Here is a 13432-nt window from a genome sequence, read left to right as displayed (position 1 = left end):
CCCTAAATATATAAAATTGGCTAAAGGACAATAGCAAGTAAGGCCTAAAAGTTGTGGCCAAATTTTTGTCGTTGAACATCTGCTCTGCAAAGCCTATCTATTTTCTGTCCAGGTGAAAAAAACCAGCCGCGATTATTTTCTACTGCTTTTCTTGGCAGTCTTATCCCTCTTGCTTCAACAGTGTCCAACTTAGCCTTAATCACGCTGTGCAAAGGTAATCAGAAATCTATTATCACCAGAATAGCTGGTATCTAGGAGAAGATTGTTGTTCAGATTAGCTGTAATGACTCATTTAAAATGCATTCATTTCTCAAAGTGATTTTAGGCACCAGTTATGCCTGCAAGTACAAAATGACCCAGTCTGGATGCACACTAGAATTCAGGATTCAGGTGCAGCTACTGACTTCAGTGAAGCCCTGGATGTGCTCAGGAGTCCACTTTCTTGTTACTGGATTGGGACAAAAAGTTGTATTATTTAGATGACAGTTTTGCAAACTGTTCACTTATATGCACTAAAATGATTTAGCCTTTCACATATACTTTTGATTCGTATTATATTTTAAAATCTCAGCCATTTAGAGAAAGCCAAGTCATTCTGTGAAGAATAATTTATAGATTTGTAGAGTAAGAAATAGAGTTCAATTTTCTTGCTCCTTTACTACACTGGTTTTTTAATTTATGAAAGAAGCTAGAATTTTTGGTAAGTACAAGGAAACCTTGATTTCAGAATTAAATATTCATAAGGAAGAACTGTCAGGGCAGCAACTGTTTGAAATTTTTGAATTTCCCACTGCATTATTTTTTATAGTAAATTCAATGAACTATGAGGTGTGCAAACACACGCAGAATATGTCAATGAATTTGTGCAGACAAATTTTTCACAGTGAGTCATGCCACTTGATAGGTGATAGATTTTTGTCACTGAATCATGCCCTTATTTTATATTTACTTACTTATTTATTAAAGTCCTCATACCACTTTTCTAGATTTTGCTGATATTAGGGTGTTCCTTGAATTCTTATAACCGGAAGTTATTCTCCTGAGCATTAGGGAGAAAGACTCCCACTATGCAACGTTAATTAAAATATTGTTCCTTTGAAACTTAAGAATTTCTACAAATTAAAAATAAGAAAAGACTTCAGGATCTGACCATTTTGATTAAGTTAGTATTGCCTTTCATATCTATGTTTTAAAAGAACTATTTTAGAAGACAAGGTAAGACAATTATGAAAGCAAATTTTAACACAATCACATTTTCATTTGAATTCTAACAGCCTGTTATTTCACGCTACAAAAAAGTTTTTTTCAACACGTAAATTACCATAAAGCTACATTTGCCAGTCATGTAGATCACAGCAGGATTGTGCTGCGTTTCTTACATGAACCTCTCAAAGTTTTTCTTTTTACTCTGGCCTGTTCCCCAAAGGAATCTGTATTCTGTTTTAAGTATAACTTTCTGTGTCAACCCCAAGTGCGTTTTGTTTTTTTGGAAATGAAAGAAGCAGCAAACTGCAAATAGCAGAGGTGCTTTTTGTTCTCTTAAGTTTTTTAAGCACCATAAATCTTATAGGTGAGCACTTTGTAATAAAAGTAAGCTAATCCTGGAATTTGAACCAAAACCACCGAATCCAGTTATGAGATCTTTGACAGTGCTGCTGTGGTCAGGGACCGTCTCTCCCTCTCTCTTTCTGTCCCTCAATATTGATTCCTGAGTGACCAAAGTGTACGGAAATTCACAGTGCAACGGAAGGTTTGCCATTTCATATAGCTGCAGTATGACCCAGGAAATACATGTATGAGGCTGTCCACTTTTGTTTCCAAATTCAATCCCAACACAACATTGAGAATCTAAATAAACAGCCAGCTTGCGCCGCGCTAAGCATGGAGACTTCTGAGTCTTTCCAAGATGTTGAGTTGTACGTTTACGTTTCTGTCTCTTCTCGCAACTCATTTATAGCAACTGTGCTTTTATACAGGGGGTTTTCTCATGTTTTCCTCCTTTCTGTAGAGTTGCTGACACTCTTCGACGCTGTATCAGTCTGACTATGTACGATAATCTTTTTTTATAAACTGAAGCAAAAGTTTATGACTTCTTCAGCAGTAGCATTACTAATTGTACTATTTCTAATGTTAAGTACATTTTTTCACTGTATGCTGCCATCTGCTGCCTCGCTCTTGTAAATGAAAGGCACTGGGCAGGGGACATCAGACACTTACATCATGTCAGGCAGTCGTGCCGATAAGATCATTTCATAATTGAACATACAGACTTTTCATCTTCACAATAAAAAGAAAAAAAAAAAACGGAAAAAGCTAAAAAGCTTTTCATCTTATACAGGTGTATTCTAAATACCTATAAGACATGATAGACTGAAGGTTGCCATTTTTCTGTGAGAAAGAAGTTTTCATGGAAATTACAGGGTATTGGGGATACTTTTAGAATATTAAAAAAGTCCACTTAGTCCTAAAAAGTATTTATTTTACAATAACGGAGGAAAGATTCAGCTCTTAATGGATTTAAGATGTTTGGAAGATTTTTAGATTAATCCCTTGAACTGTAAGTTTCACGCTAGGAATTCCTCATTTTATATTCAGACATGCCATAATTTATTTGTACGTTAAATGCTGGCATTCATAAAAGTCATATCCCATTTTCAGCCAACTACATAATTACTGACACAACATAACATCACAACTGCATGTGTACCACCATAGGAGGCATGTGAGTCCAAGAGCATTAAGTCTGTTATACTGGAGTGGTTCCTCTTGGCATGTTGCTTATTCCTTCAAGTGAACCCAACTGGGAGGAAAAAATACTGAACGTTGCACAGCCTCCCTGGAAGATAGTGTCTTTGGTTTTCCAAAATCCAGAGTGGTTTTCATTCTTCTCATTCGTTTTCTACAACCTGAAAGGAGGTTGTAGAGTGGTGGGAGTTGGTCTCTTCTCCCAAGTAACAGGCAATAAGACAAGAGGAAATGGCCTCAGGTTGCGCCATTTGATGTTTAGGATGGATATTAGGAAAACTTTCTTCACTGAAAGGTTTTCAAGCATTGGAACAGGCTGCCCAGGGAAGTTGTGGAATCACCATCCCTGGAGATATTTAAAAGACGGGTAGATGTGTTGCTTAGGGACATCGTTTAGTTAGTGGTGGACTTGGCAGTGCTAGGTTAGTTGTTGGACTGGATGATCTGAAAGGTCCCTTCCAGCCTAAACGATTCTATTCTATTCAAGCTTCTTGTGTTTGAGAACAGTAAACAACTTCTCTGTAAGAAAAAATCCCAGTAAGCTAATCATCATACCTGAAGTTGCCAATATTCAAGTAGTTGAGTAGAAAAGTGTGAGCAAGCAGGTATTTATATTTAAAGGTATCAGGCTTAACTGTGTTACAATCTAATGTGTTATGGTTGTGTCTGCCTATAACCTAGCGGGCTAAGAGGTCAAAATTCTTTAAGATCAGCTCAGACCTGTGAATGTATCTTGCGTCTTTTCTGCATGAGCAAAAAAACCTGAAGGAATTACTATTTCTGGTCACTTACAGGAATGCAACTGTTGTAGGGAATCTAAAAAGCGCAGTGTGGGCTCCCTGACATCCCATTTGCTCTTGGTCCTGGGCACTACTATTTCTTCACTGCAGGTCAGACTTACTGACACTTGGAATCAAACCTGTTATGTTCTTGCACATCAGCATTGGGTTTATTAGCACTGCCGTATCTACGTTTGAGAAATGGAAACTGAAATCTCTGATGGGAGGAATTTTATTGTGATGCTCTCAAGACCAGTATCCTTCTATGTAGCTCAAATTTAAATACTCAAGGCTTATTAGGAGGAAATCATCTATGTTGTTGTTAAATGATCATGAGCAGATGCAGAGAAAGAGAGCTTTCCAGGTTCTCCAAGAACAAATCATATGTACATGAATCATACGAAGTCATGCAATTTAAAATTTCAGCCTTAGTTTAGTTTGTTTCTTTAAACCTCATTCTGCAAACAGTTAAATGCATTTTCTCACAGGACTATATCTGTTTAAATGAATATCTTGTCCGAAGTGTGAATATGTTTGTTGCAGAATTAAGTCCTCGTATCCCAGCTAAAAGGTTTAATGATCAGAATGAATTACCATAAGTACACAGAATACTCCTTCCAATGCCATGTGCCTGGTATCTTAAAAAATGCAGAAGAACCATAAGCGACCTTTCCCAAGCATCAGGAAGCTTTGTTCATGTCTGCTGTGACTATGTTCAAAGAGTTGACTTATGCTCCGTTGATTAATAAGTAATGGCGATGTTGATACTCGCCACAGGGCAGCCTGAGTCTGCATTCGGGCTCATGATATAAATGAGTGTCACGCATCCTCCAGTTCCAAACGAATGTGTGATGCCTCGAAGAATTGCTAGTGCCCCAAATTGCAAAAGCCAAGACAGTCAGTTCTATGTGTCAATTATTCAACTGCCACAACGTACCCGTAAGATAACCTTGTGACTTCAGTCCTGCCAAGTACAGCGGTCTAAAAAAATGTGTCGAGCTTCTGCAGAAAAAGGATGATAAGCTGAATTTTAGCAAAGAAGGTGTCTGGAATACAGGAATATCATAATAGCTGGGATGTGAAATACAAGAGTTCAGGCTGGTATGACAAATTACTGTGAAGTTGGGGGAAAAAAAGACATTTTCTATTTAGCTATGAATAGAGAAGTTCTGGAAAAATATACAAGTAATAAAGAATTAATTACTCTGAACATTTCTTTTGGATTTCAGTACTTTTTCAAAACCAATAATTATGATAACCAAAGAACCCCATCTCACCAACTTACGATCCTCTCTCTGATTTACTTGCTGTGCATCCCAGGATTGTCTAGGGAACAGCTGAGGCTTGTTCTAGGAACAAGCTAGGTATTTGCGAAACTTTTAGGAAAAATTGGAAAGTTTGAATGTTACTCTTAGACAAATTTACCACTATTTTTCACGAGAAATATACCTTTTGATGCAAAATTAAATAAATAATATGGCTTAAGTATTGCAAAAAGCTTTTGTGACGTAGGTCCTTATTCTGAATAACATAGTTCAGTCCTTGCTATTTGGAAACTGGTATTAACGAAGATTCACGTGACAGATTACTGACTTGGGTTTTGGAGGAATGACTGTTCTATATAATACCTAACAAAAAGATCGCTATGCATAAATAACTCAGTTTTAATTAGTTGATAGTCTATTTTTCAGTCTATATTTAGAAAGAACACATTGTGACTTTGATTACCAGATTCTTTGACTGAAAATAAGTGTAAGTGAACTTTTGTCAGTCCCCTATTGACTACCGTGTTGTTCTTAAAGTGTTGTTTATATTTTGAAGGGAAAGAAATATGTAGACATCAATTTGCAAGTAGGAAAAAAGTTGGTTTATCTACTATCCATGGAAAAAAGTAACCTGTTTAGCTATTTGGACCTCTTTCAATGAAATAGTGGTCTCTCATGATGACACACTTACTGCCAGGTACCTTGTCTTCCTCTGGTGGTTTGTGGGTATGGTTATACTGTCTCATTTGCTAGCACCTTCGGAGTGAAAATTATAAATAAATGACTGACTTCTTCTAAAAGCTATTTGTAACCGTTAGGTTAAAGGATTAGCTTAAATATGGTGATGGAAACAGTGGGTGGACATTGACATTCCCTTAGTTTAAGATGAAGAGCCTAAAGAACTTTCAAAACGTAGCAAATAGCAAATTTTAGATGGGCTTGCATCAACACTATGTTGAATGTTATGTTTCATCAGCCGTAGGCTGATTTTGCAGACTAGCTGTGTTGAAGCCAGGGCATCCAGCCTGCTTTATTAGACACAAACCTTTTTAGGTGAAGGAAGCAAGCAGAATTACACTTTGTGCAAAATCCAGTGTATTTACACTTAAAAAAAAGATGTTAAAGAAAATGTTGTTCATTAATAAATCTTTCTCTCGTATGAAATCAGCAGGACAAGGCTCGGTTTCTCTAGCCATTCAGAAATGGTAGGTTTGACAGACTGACGGGATATCAATGTCTTTTTTAACTTAAACAACTCTGATATGAAGCTAGTTGAGTCTGACTTTTTGAGAGCTTGCTGAGCTTTGCTTTCCATGACAATATGTTCGGAATGTCAGACACTACGTGAAATGTTCCCATTTGTTCTCCGATTTTATTGCCTGATAAGTTTAGTGCAAGTCTCTCTTATGTGCTCTTCCATATGGACTGAGTTGAATCCTTACCAAGTTTCCCTTTTTTTTCTTGAAGTTACTTAAATCTGTTTAACTGCGTATCAGTATGAAATTTTAACTCTTTTTCAGCACCTGCCAAGGAGAGCTTACATGGCATTTATATCATTGTGGGTTTTTTTTAAAAAAAAAATACTTTGCAAATTTTCTCTGTCAGCACATGATCCATATAGTGCATCTCTGCATTAAAGACCTTGAATCCCATAATCCAGCTCAGAATTATTGTTGCACGCATGAGCAAAGATGGGCAAAATTCTTAAATCACTGTCAATTAGAAGCCTGTGAGTGGAAAATTGCTGAAAAAGATGTAAACTCATTCTTAATGTCTATGGTGTAAAGAATTTATATTCCCTGAAGAAGAACAAAGTCCACTAAGCACTAAATGGTTTTATTAATAGAATTTGTTGTCGTTGTTTAAATTGCTAAAAAGCAGAAGTTATACATCTGAATGGAGTCGCATTAGTTTGGGTATGAGCTAACACTTGCAAGAGATCACCGCAGGAGATGGTGATTGGTATAGGCGAGGTATGCAGGAAGTAATCACTTACTTAAAAACAAGGGACAATGTTTTAAAAGGTTAAATCTGTGGAACTTACTGATATTATGTAAGGTAAAAATAAATTGGTCACAAAAAGTGCTTAGACATTTTTGGGGGGGAAAAAGTTTATAACCCATCAAAACAGCAGATAGAAGCTTCAGCTCATTATCATTACAGTCTTAGCGTCAGTCATGTGATGGAATCCTAACGCAGGAGTTGCATTTGACTCAAGAGCCGCAGTTTGCCAACTCTTCTGTTGGGCCTGTCCTTTGCAGTACGCGCACGCCCTGTAGCCGCCCTTGGGATCGCCATGTTTTTATACACATCCTCTAATCTACTGCAGGGTCTCGAGGAGAGGAAAATAGTCTAGATTGATCCAATACAGCCATCGACATCCTCTGAACCATAGGCAGCTGTGCATGGAAGCCCTTAGATGGGCTATTTCTCTCACGTGGAAGTTATTTCTGTTGCATAGAACTTTATCTCAATATAACTTGTCCTAGTGACACACGCCTTCTCTGTTTCATGCCTGATAAAGCATTTTAGAGCAAGTAATAAATGCCAAACATTACTGGGGAACTCTGTTGAAAAGAAGGAATCTGAAATCTGCTGTTAAAATTGTACTGAGACATATTGCATCAGTTATTACATCTGTACAACTCACCATTTTTAGAATTCTGTCTCTTTGAAAGGAAATAATTGGAAGATATGGTGTGGGATAAATTTCACCACATGCAGAAGACTAGCATAAGGATTTTTAATGATGCAAGTCCTTAAAATAGTGTTGAAGAGCATTTTACCCTGTTGAAATTAGCAGAATATATTCTGCGTTAAAGCCTTTAATAAACACCACGGAAATAGAAATATTCATAGATTTTTTTACTGGTTCCACCTTGTTCAGTAATAACTAGACAAGATATCTCAAAATCTCCAGAACAAAGGAAAGAGGGCTCCAGAAAAGGTCAGCATGGCCCCTTGCTCGACAGTATGAAGGAGTGGAAAGGGAGAGAGCTACTTGGAGACTCACTGCAGAAAGCTAGGTCGCAGATTTTCTGGGAACTGGGGTTAAGGGGCTTTAAAGCTGTGAAAAAAACTTGAACTTTTTGCCAGTAGACCAATAGGTGTCAAAAGGCTGCAACTTCATTCAGTCCAACAGTGTTGCACAAGACTTTCAGCTAGGATAAACTGTTGTTAGATACTGAATTGTTGGTTAACTTGTAATTTGCCAAAGGGCAACTTCAGTTTTGGCTTTGGATAGCTCTATGAAGAAATCCATTGTTTCTCTATCGGACTCTGTGAGCGCTTATTACGTCTTGCTAGGAATTAGATGGCAGGGAGGGAAGCAGTCAAACCAAATAGCACAGATTGAATATCATCTTGTGACTGAGAGCCACAAGACCCTTACCTTATCCCTCAGCAATTCCAGAGAAGGGAAAGCTCAGGGTGGCTTCAAGATGGAGCAAACAGTGTCATCACAGGAGTTCATTTGTAAGGTAATGGTGGTGTTTTAGGGGCGAGGTTACGTCCCAGGCAATACTGCTTTCTTCCTCCTCCTTTGTGTGACATTCACACCCAAACCACGACACGCACAAGGAGGGCATTCAGATCACTCTGCTGTCCCGTGATAGTACTGTCACGCAGAGCAGGCGAGACGCACTATGATTGCAGGTATAGCGATCACGTTTGAGCCACTTAAAAACTACCGAGAGACCTACTGCTTTGAGCATCTGCTGTGCTAATCTTCAAAGTGATAATAAAACTGAAATTAAGATGTTGTCCTGACAAGATTGGAATGCTTCTATTTATTATAGTGTCACTTACTGTAAAACTGTTTTAAACTAATCTCCTAATATTCATATCCAGAAGTTTGGTGCGTGATGGGACTTTGGCCCATGTTGAGATGTTATGAAATTTGAATGCCTTTTGGAAGAGTTGTGTATATAAAAACAGGAAAGAGCAGAACGATTGTAAAACGATGCTTTATTTCAGCTTAGCTACGCTCCTGAATTTTTAAAGTGGTGGTCTTTTCTGTTTCTTCTTATTTTTTTCTTTACTCCTTTTTTTTGTCCTTTTCCTTTTTTCTTTCTTGTTTCTTCTTTCCTTTTTCTCTTTCTCCCCTCCCCCCCCCGCACGCCCCCCCAATTTTCTCCTCTTTTTCTTCTGTTTTCTTTGACTTTTTCACCTTCCTGACTTTTATTCTGGATTCGCATCTTGCATTATAGGCAGGAGAGTTATTAACACCAAATTGTACCCACTCTGCTCCAAAGTACACTTTCTCTCTCCATGGTCCATGGCTGGACCTAGCAAACATAGGTACCTCAAATATTGGTACCTAGCAAACACAGGTATTAGATGTTTTCCAGGCCGTGAACTGAAGGCCAGTGCCTCTGGGGGACAAGCGCATCAATAATGATTGTAGTTCATGCTGTCAGTCGTGTTAGTACTGAATTCAACCTCCATGAATCCATGCCTCCACTTGCAGCTGTGGTTAATAATAAGTGTGCTATCAGCTAATTGATTTTGGGGGGATTTGTGATGTCTGAAGTAATGTGCTTTTAGCTGAAGAAGGAATATGCAAAACCTCAAGAAAGAAAAGCTGTATTAAAGGGGAAAGAAACAATGTAATATGTAAGTATGTCTTTTGGTGAGAATTTCCTGTGTTTTATCTAAGAAAGAATGTCAAGCTTGAATCCAAGACAAGTAAGGGAGTGCAGAACAAGGGGAGGAAGACACAGAATTTGAATTAGAAAAGTAGCGACAACAGTTTAATCTCTTTACCAGTAGATGGAGAGCATAGGAAAGTAGAAGCACGCACATGATGAAGAAGGAAGGAAAAAACCTTGCATCAGCTTCTTGAAGGGGATGAGAGATGAAAGAAGAAAAAAGCAAGGGGGGAGGACAAACAACGGACAGATTGCAAAGCAGGAGGAAATTGGAAAAACTGGATTCCAAAGGGTAAAGAGGAAATGACAAGACCTAAATTATCAGCTTGGTCAAATCAGCCTGTTGGTAGTGAGTAAATATGTAGATTATCTTCTTTCATGCTTTCTACATGGTATTCTTTACTCCTGGAACATCGTTTGAAAACGTGGCATGAATATTTTGCATTACCGGAATGGAAGAAATCCATGTCTGCCTTTTCAAGCGCTTTTCCAGACACAGACACGCTGTGAGTGACATCATGGAAAACCATTTCTTCTTGTCCTTTACATACGACCCTCTCGTAAGGAATTCTCTTGCTCCTGTGCTCTCTTTCTCCCCGTCTCTTGCCCTCTCTGTCTCTTGCTCTCTGCTATGTCTCACTTTGTGCTTTCTTTCTCTTTTTTTCTTCCTTTTAATTTTTTTTTTTGGTCTTCAAAGCCAGAGTGGGAGCAAGGGATCTGGTTAGCTCTCTGTTTAATAGTTGAAAGAGCTTGGTTTGGGGTTTTTTAATGCACAAAATTCCTCTCAGTGAGACATGCCACACATTCTGATCTCTCCCCTTCAGGCAGTTACACACTATTAAATATGGGGTTGGAAATGACACGCGTCTGGAAATACAGAAATGAAACAGCCTTCCACTTTCTGCATTGCACTATACAATGAAGGTGTTGTGAATTGTTAACTGAACGGCATGGGCTTCAAGTTTGTTGGGCTTTCTATAAATAGAAACTGTACATTCCAGTGTATTGCCACTTTTTATTTTCTTCAGATTAACTACCATACTTTGAAGCTTTCTGTGTTCTAACAGAGATTAGCAAAGTGTTTAGTTTGCTTGGGTTTATTCTGAAGTCATTCTGAAGTTTTGAGTTCCCACTCTGAGAAGAAAACGTTGTCTGTATGTAAATGGCACTAGGCTGGGAAAGTTTATTCTTCCATAGTAGTTTGTTTGGTGAACAAAAACCTCACATGAGAGGCCATTGAAACTGAAGACTGCAATGTGAAAACAAAGTAAGATTTCATTTCAGAGAAGGGAGAGGAGTAGATGACAGAATTAATCTGTCAATTGCCCATGATCCTGCAGAATGCTAGCACGCTCTTTACAGAGCTGTAACACTCAGTCCAGCATATTTTATATTGCAGTAGTATGGCCTTAGGAGCGTTCAACACATCTTATGAGTATTGACAAATAACTGCGAGATTAGATAAATGTGAGATTAAATATACTGTTTCTTTAAAATGTGATGAGTTTCAAAGCATCTTAAATGATTGGCCAAGACACATCTGCTTGAACGCCTGAATGAACTTTAAGATAACAATGTTTAAAATTCAGCATTTGCTGCAATTGGTGGGTTTGTCTAGAAAAAGTGAAATTAAGAATAGACCTTACATCTGAACAGGAGCAATGAGTTTATTTTCACAATAAACTCACATGGTTGAGATGTTGAATGAACAAAAAGTTCAGCAATTCAGTATCTCCTTGGAGAATTAGTGGGGTGACAGGCATAAGGCAGATAGCAAAAACGTGCCAGAGAGTAATACAGCCAATTTTACATCCAGCTTCCAAACCGTTAAAACTGAACTATGTCGGCTCATTGTGGAGCTTTGTTACAGAGTCACATGCAATTTTTCTAATTCTTGTTTTGCTGCTTTGCCAATACAAAAGCAGTTCAAGAAAGATCCAGTTTTGCTGTTGCCATCACTGAGAGATGTTTCAACATGCTTAGGGATTTCAGAGTGTTTTGAGACCTCTGTATTCTTAAGAGGAAAAAAATCTTTAATGAGTTTCTCACATTGTTTAGAACATCCCGTGGGTAATCTCTTGGAAATACAGAAATTCTAAGAAGGGAAAATCGGAGCACATAGACTCTATGTTAAAAAAAAAAGGTATTTAAGATTTATTTTACAAAATGTAGACATTCTGGGTACGTAGAAGCCATCCTGGACTTCAGAAGAACGTGTAATTGTCCAAAATTGTTTTCTTAATTGAGCCACTGACTAATAATTTCTGAAAATTACTAGAAAGACAGATTTTGTTAAAAGCCATTTAGATGTTTAAAGGCAGAAGTAGACAACTGCTGAGCTGAACCAATACAAGGGAACAACCTGCCACTGAATGTTGTGAATTGCATCTACTGTGACCTCCAGGACTGAAACGATTTCCAGGAAGGAAAACCCTGTTGCTTTATCTACTTGTGTTATCTCTGTAGCTGAACAGTTTTCGCTAAGTTTAATGCTTCTGAATTACTTTCGAAAATGGCTTGGTAATGTCTTGCCTATGTATTCAGTAATCTGATTGTAGACACTGAAAACCTTAACCTGAGTGCTCTTCCAAAACTCCTAGCTAGGATGAGAAACTCTCCAGGAACTGCTCCAGCTAAGGAAGCAGGAAGGCAGAGGAATGAAATTCTTCCTATGATTATTTTATTGGAACTGTTGCTCAGAAAAAAAAAAAAAAAAAGGTAGGGAGAGAGGGAAAGGAGAATGGATGTTAAAATACACACATTTTCAGAAGTCTAATTGACTTTATATTAGAAGTCCTTTTTTGTAGGCAACTTGGACATTTGGGAGTCAATGAGGTTAGACTCGTAACTACTTCTGAAAATGCGCGGCTCCTGTTTTCCTCTTTTTCTTTTCATGTTCCAAAGATATTTGTGCTTTTCTGAAGTAGTTGTTCCCTTCATCCATCTGTAAACAACACACAGTACTAGATTCAAAGCAGAGTTTTCTCAATTATGGGCTGAAGTTTGTGCACACATGGAATGCAGGTAGTTTTTCCGAAGTGCTACCACCATAGAGAATCTCTGATAATGTTTTAATATTTTCCTTGCCCCGCATGATATTTACAGAAATATTTTCTTTTTTCTTTTTTTTTTTTTTTTGTGGGTCCTTTGACACACCTATTGGAAAATGTTTAGCTGATAGATGAGATTATTTGCCAAAGGAATTTTGAAGACTGAGAACATTTGAAAAGCAAGGCCTTGAGTCACTGAGACAGACCCGATCTGTCTTGTAACTTTATTCAGAATTTCACAATCCTTGCTAAACTGCAAGATAAGGGCCAAAGGCAACAAACCAGCAGGAGCCGACTCAGAATGTGCCAAAGTTCATAGAACGGTTGCTTCAGGCTGGAGTTTGTTGACCCTTAATCACTCGGGGTCATCAGCAGTTCTGCTGCAGGGCCCTGCAGAACGTGAGTCCGATCAGATCTCCCGCTGCTGCTGTCCAGGCTACCAGGAGGAGGGAAAGCTGGAATATACGAATTCCAAGGCAGCATTTCATGGGCGTCTGCCTGTCAACGTGCTCTTTTGGACTACCATCCTTGTGTAACGCATGTGTTTTCGCATTCTAAACTTCCTTAATCTCTTGCAAATGCTGTAGGTGGAGTTAATCACAGTACAGGCAGAAGATCCCTTCCAGTTAGCATGCCTTTTATGCTTTCAGTACTGTGTTTTGGCATTAATTGATATTACTGTAAGCACATACTTACACAGTTTAAGTTTTAAATCATGTTTTGTTAAGTCACAGTGATAACATTGTCAAGAAATGCCCTTTTCCTGTTAAGTCTCCTTTGACTATTAGTATCACCTTTAATGACTGTGTTGCAGTGAGTATGCCAGACTGCTGTAAAGTGGTAGTGGGCAAGGTTGCTGTAGGGAAATACGTGGCATTTCAGACCCTAATCTTGCAACAAATTCAGCACGCATGGAAAAAATATGCTTCAGTCTTGTGATTCGT

The 13432-nt window shown here is 38.2% G+C and overlaps 1 protein-coding gene across 2 annotated transcripts in view; it reads left to right on the top strand.

The window, feature by feature from the left end:
• Positions 1-13432, top strand: part of DLC1 (DLC1 Rho GTPase activating protein) — a 287733-nt gene that overhangs the window by 114546 nt on the left and 159755 nt on the right. The gene's annotated exons all lie outside the window — the stretch shown is intronic.

This window comes from Larus michahellis, chromosome 5 (genome assembly GCF_964199755.1).
Source record: "Larus michahellis chromosome 5, bLarMic1.1, whole genome shotgun sequence".
NCBI classification, from domain to species: domain Eukaryota; kingdom Metazoa; phylum Chordata; class Aves; order Charadriiformes; family Laridae; genus Larus; species Larus michahellis.
This window is presented reverse-complemented; position numbering and strand designations above follow the sequence as displayed.